Below are 6,722 nucleotides of genomic sequence, written 5' to 3' on the forward strand. Positions count from 1 at the left end.
CGCGCCGATGATGTCAGCTTCGGCCAATGGCGGGCGCCGGCTCAGCGCGGCCCCGCCTGGCGTGACCGAGCCTCTCCAGCAAGGCCCCCACCATTGGCTAAATTCGAACTTTGGGCGTCTATGATTGGAAGGAGGCCTCGCAGGCTATTTTTAGCAGGGTATTTAAGGCGCGGGTCGACGCACGCCGGAGGAGTCGGCGCTGGGAGGTGCGCGGCCGAGCGGTTCAGTGCGCCCGCGGCTGGGCCGAGGGAGATGGTTCCCTTGTCGTCCGTGTCCATTCCCTACCACCCCAGCCGGTTACCGCCGACCCAGGCCCCCGTCACTCAGGACCGATCCGCGTGAGCTGGGCCGGTCACTCGGACACCTTTCCCCAAACGTCCCTGTCCTGTTACCCGGTCCCCGTCCCCTGCGTCACGCCCAGCAGCTCTGTGTGCTGCGGCCGGACTGAGGGGACCCGGGCGGGTCCCCGTCACCGGCTCGTCTCTGTACCCATCTTCCGTCTCCCCCGTTCACCCTCTCCCAACCTCCGAGAAGCTCCGCTTTCCTTCGTCCAGCCTCTGCTCCACCCTCTTTATCCTGCCTTTCTGCCCCTCCCCCTCTGTCCTTGGGGCGCCCGGCCCTCTGCCTCCCCCAGGGCCGAGGCTGTGACTTCGGGGACCCGAGAGGGACACAACTGCTGCCCTCGGGCGCTGAGGGGCAGGGAGGCCGGCAGGGAGAGGCCTGTGCGCGGAGTCGCTGGGATGGTCTGTGAACCCGAGGACCCTCCTTTAGCCCCCCCCGCCCGGGGGCCGGGGAAACACCTGCGTGCCGGGGGACCTGCCGAACCCGCGGGAAGAGGGTCAGACTGACCTGGAAGGTCCTGTGGCGTCTACTGGCTCTTGATGGGTTTACTTTAGGGTAAAGTGAAAGTGGTAACACTGATTTTGTGGGGAACAAATTCCACCGTTAAAAAGGAGACTCCCTATAACCGGTTATCCGGAGGGTCAGGGACTACAATAGCATCTTCACCAGCTGTCTACCTGTTAGAAATGTAATTTCCAGGGCGCTCAAAACCAAAGAATCAAAAGATGGGCGCTGGGGGGCTGTCCCAGCCATTGCGTTTGAACAAGGCCCCCCATGTGAATCCTCTGCCTGCTAAAGGTTGCAGCTTAGAACTTAAAATGTCCTCTTACTTGTTACTTACAAAGCAGCAGCCCTCATTCCAGGTTGTGGCGTCTACTAATTGGGAGAAATCTGTTTAGTTTGTAGAGCTGCAGTCTCAGTCCTCACCCAGGTTGAAGCTTAACAGCTAGGCTTTCCCCCTCTGAATACGTAAACAGTTTAAATTAGGTCGAAGCTGACATTCAGTGTATATGTGTATATATTTTTTCTATAAATTATTTTCTAAGATAATTTTTAAAAAAGCCAAGACCACGAAGAATGTGCATTTAAATTCAAAGTGGAAAATTGGATTATTGCTACTACTTTCCTTTTTATTTTAACGCAGAGTTTAATGAACATCCTTTTAAATAAAGTTTTTTAATGGAATATGTCAGAATTTTGAGAGGATTTTGTATGTTAGATTTGAGCAGACGAGAACAGAGACGAATATATCAGGGTTTAGGACCCTGTGAGATTCTAGGCAGGGACCTTTTGAATCAAAAGTTAGGATTGTAGCTATTACAGAGGATCTATGAAGGTAATGCAAAATGAATTGATACAAAAGATCACTGACCTCTGTTCATCTTAATTTACATAGAAACAAAAGCGTGACTGAGACTCCAAAGGAAACAAAAATCCAGTGACTCTACCAGGGAAGGCCAGCATCCTGGAGCTTTTGCAGGAGAGTTAGGTTATCCTTACTTACCTTTTGGATAATTAGTTACTTGTTGTGTTAATAATTTTCTTTATTACATTCCTATGGAATGTAAATTTATCCTCTTGCATGCACTGGCCAGTACTTAGAAGATTGTATAGTTTTTAAAAACTGAACTAAGTACAAACTTCTAGTTAAAAGACAAGTTCGTACTAAGGATGAAATGTGCAACATGACCATAGCTAATACTGACACTAGATAAATAAGAACGTTATTAAGAGAGTAAGTCCTAAGAGTTCTCATCATGAGGAAAATTTATCTTTTATTCTTTGTTAAATTGTTATCCGTATGAGAAAATCAATGTTAGCTGAACCTATTGTGGTAATCATCTCACAGCATATGTAAGTCAAACCACCATGCCGTAGGCCGTAAACGTACACAGTGATGTATATTAATCATTTCTCAATAGAACTGGAAAAAAATAATTGAACATAATACAGATGCACTCAAAATGGTAATTTTAAGAAAAAATAAAAAGGTGTAACAACAGGTTTGTACAATGTGCTGAATTTCAAAGAGAATTAATTCTATGACTTCCTGTTGCACCCATTAGCCACTCAGTACAGTTACTCACATCCTATGACTGGCCAGGTATATAGGATTCATACATCCACCAGATTCTGAGAAAGTCCCAGTGGTGGGATAGGTAAAAGTCTGCAGAGGTCTTAAAACAAGGGCATGGCCACTCTTGGTGTATGTCACCATTTGGTGGGAATATAGTGTCAACTCCCTATGTGAAAAAAATATGCCGGATTCTGAGCAATACTAGGCAACAAGGACAAATCACAGAAGGAGAGAGAGTCATTCAGAGGGACGAATGTGGCGTGGTGTGAAAAGGTGGACCTTAGACTCTAGTTATTTGCACTACCTGTGTGACCTTGGTCACGTCCTTTCAGTAGGAGGTGAAAATGTCTCTTGTAGTTTGATAGAATTGAAATAGATGATGCATTATTATAATCTCTGGTTCATGGCAAATAGCAGTTATTCAATAAATTGAAGGCAATATTCACTAATTCAACACTCACCCATCTCTAAGCATGCTGTTGATATTTATTTTAAAATTCCTTTTTAAAAAAATAGATGAGTGAGCACAGAAGCAAAATGAAATCACCTTTGCAGGTCACATAATCAGAGAAAAAGTTGGGTCCACAGTCACGTCCAGTGACTCCAAACGAGCTTCTTTGTCCTACCCCACACTGAAGATTCTTGCTCTCACTCCTTTCTACTCTCCCAGTCATGCACGGAGAGAAAATAATAAACTTCAGTTGGTGAACATGATTCTTGTTCTCCGCTCATGTCCCTCTGCTCATCTGTTTTTTCAATTGTCATACTGCCCGCCTATACCACGCTTGCTCTTCAGAAGGTCAGGACCCATTCATCGTGACTGCACCAGGCTCTTTCATGTTCCTGGGCGATGGAGGTGTCTGACCCCCTTGCAAGCTCGTGTCATTCCCTCCTGTCCCCCAACCCACCTCCACTCCCTCCTTCACGTTTTTTCTTCCTTCATACTTCCAGTTACACTCATTTATTTTATACCACTAAGCTCTCTTTGCCACATTTAGAAAAAAAATCTATTTTTAAAATAAACTTTGCATTTTAAACCTGTTTTAACTTATTTAAAGACTTACAGAATGGTATATTGGTTGTGAGTACTTTTGGTCTTCCTGTTCTTCCAGACAATTCAAGAGGGGCTCTTAAGAGGATTCTCATGAATCTGTTTCAAGGACCATTCCAATAATGCTCCCAGTGACATTGGGGCTCCTGCTGCGCAAGAAGCCCCTTTGTTCTGTTTTGTGTTTGGTGTCACTACCAAAACATTAGTTACCATATGACACTACAGTACAGTTTCACTTTTGATAACTATTACTGCTGAGAATAGCTAATGAGGAAAGTTCTCTATTGAGAGTTTTTTAATAGTTACGTAACTTAATTTGTTTCTCCTGGGACCATGTGGGCACCCTTTAAACATTCAGTCACATGGGTTGAAAAGTAGACTTCCTGTGAAATCTTTTACAAGCTGAATGACCTGAAGTGAAGAAACAATTACCTTAGGACACATCTTGCTAGGGGATGCACAAAATAATTTCATTTTCACCAATAACTTTATTGGTTTTGATATTTGAGTATGTTGTCTATCATCCACTATTGGTTTCTAGTGGGTAGAAGCCAGGGGTGCTGCTGAACACCTTCCAATGCATGAGACAGCCCCACAGCGAAGAATTATTTGGCCAAAGTGTTAATAGTACGAAGAAACTTTGCAAACCACTTTTGACACATTTGATCAGTCGCAGCACCTTCTCCATATGCTGCACAAATCTTTTTTTGTGTTTCATTTGTGTTTTACCTTTCTTGAAATAAAGCATGATACAGTGAAAATGTTGCATATTGTCTTCCATCTCCAATATTAAAATGGCTGCACAAAAATGCACCAATTTTGAAAAAAATGCACGCTAATATGACAGCTCTTACAAATACAATCTAACAAAATTGTTTCAAGTTAAGTTAAAGACAACTAAGCACTACAAGAGCCATCGTATGGGAAAAAACTACACGTTTGGCCAGCCCAGTAAGTGGAGGTAAAGCACGCCGGCTCACAGACACAGCTCGAAGCTCTGGGACGTGAGGCTGTGACACTGAGTGCAGTTCCCAGGGAAGGAGCTCAGGGGGCCACCCTCACGGCCCTGGGTGAGTGCTTCCTCTGTAAGTGCTCTGCTTACTGCAAAGCAAACTCTGAATACTATTTTAGCTTTTCACATTTTTTTGTGAAAGCAAAAATCTTCTATTTCTTTCAGTTAGTGGAAACAGTTACTAATGTAGGTCTTTTGTAAAAGCAAAACAGCCTAACACAAAGTCTCAAAAAGCATGGGACACCTGTATATGTGGGTGGCAGGGAACTTCAGCCCCATCTCGTAGCACATACAAACATTAATTTGAGACAGTTTAAAAAATAAGTGAACAGCTGAACTCTAAAGCTTGCAGAAGAAAATAGGAGAACACCATCATGACTTGGGAGTCATCGAAGTTTCTTAGAAAACAACAAGCGCTACCTTAAACTTTTTTTTCTCATTAGTAAATTAGACTTCATCAAAATTTAAACTGCACTAAAAGATACCACAAAGAAAATGAACAGACAAGTTATAGACTGAAAAAACAGTTCTCAAAACACATATGTAGTATTGAATATGTACCCAGGGAATATAGATGACACATAAAAGTCAATAATACAATAGGAAAAAAATGTTTGAACAGGTACTTCATACACACACACAACATATATATATATGTGTGTGTGTGTGTGTATATATGGTATATATATGGTATGGTGTGTATATATATAGTCATATATATATGACTAGTAACCCATGAAAATATGTTCAACATCATTCATCATCAGGGAAATGTGAAATTGAACCCATGATTGGTGAGAATGTAGAGCTATGACCACTTTCGAAAAATTTCTGGCCATTTTTAATAAAACTAAACACAATGGTATTCTGTGGCTCAGCTCTTTCATCATCCAGGCATTTAACTGAAAGCACTGAAAGAATATGTTCACAGAGAGATTTATACAAGATCGTTATAACAGTTTATCCATAATAGTCAACAACTGGTCATCCTCCAGGTGTCCGCCACCAGGAGATGTGGCATTCTCACAGAAGTGTGCCGCTGCTCATCAGCAGATAGGACAAACTGCTATACACAAAGTGACATGAAACATCTCAGAAACATAGGCTGAGTGAAAGAAGCCTTGCACACAGACATACCTATTGCAAGATTCAGATTACATTAAGCTGTAGAACAGGCAACACTGATGTTTGGTTACCTCTGGTGGACAGGGGTGAAAATTGACTGGGAAGGGGCCTGAGGGAGCTCTTCTGGTGATGGGTGATGGCAATGGTGATAGGTGATGAGTGATGCTCAATCTGGAGGGTTGCATGTCCTTCCTATCTCATTTCTATGAAGCATTCGCATTTTCAGATAAGTTAGAAATCTGTGTCACCCATATGGGAATTCCATTCCAGTTATGCAGAAATGTCCCAAGTGTTCTAAGAAAAGCCTATTTGTTTCTGAGTGCTTACTCTTTGCTAGGCATCATTCTGTCCCTCCAGGAAATAGCAGTGATTAAGATTAACTGTCCTACACAGTTCATGTTCTAGTTTGGGGACAAGCAGCTATCAGGTAATATCTCAGGTGATGACAGATGCCATGCAGGGTATGGAGATGGGAAATAATGGGCAGGGTGGGTAGGAAGCGCTACCTTAGACAGGATGGCTCTGGAAGTCCTCTTGGATGAAGCCCCTTTGTGCAGAGAGAGGATAAGGTGAAGATAGAGTGAAGACATAATGATATTGGGCAGTAAGTGCCCACAGACTGTAAATGTCAAGTGACAATAGTTCTGCTTCCACTATAACTTTAAAAGGTATTTAAGGGTTTCACATCCCTTTAGGTAATTCCTTATGTTAAATTGCATTTCTTTGTATTAGATAACATTTATTTTCAGGTGATCTCAAGTATAAATTTCTAGGAGGTCATCATGACCTCACTGCTTGGAAGAAATAAACACAGTCATACCTCAGTACTCCTAGGCTTCAGAACTCATCAAACCCTGTACTCATTGCATTTTGATGAGAAAAAAAAAAATGTATCAACATTCAGCGCTTGGTCAGGACTAAAACATCTATGAGTCACGACTCTGTCCCACAATAGAAAATGCTTCGTCGTTCGGTACTCATCAGTTTCGGCATTCCTCATGAGTTCTGGGGTGAACTGACGATGAGTACCAAGGTATCACTACACTTTAAAACTTATAGTAAGTGTGTATATGGAAAGAGTCTCCCATTTGCACAGGTCGCAAGAACATTAGACT

This window comes from Desmodus rotundus, chromosome 4 (genome assembly GCF_022682495.2).
Source record: "Desmodus rotundus isolate HL8 chromosome 4, HLdesRot8A.1, whole genome shotgun sequence".
Classification (NCBI taxonomy): Eukaryota; Metazoa; Chordata; class Mammalia; order Chiroptera; family Phyllostomidae; genus Desmodus; species Desmodus rotundus.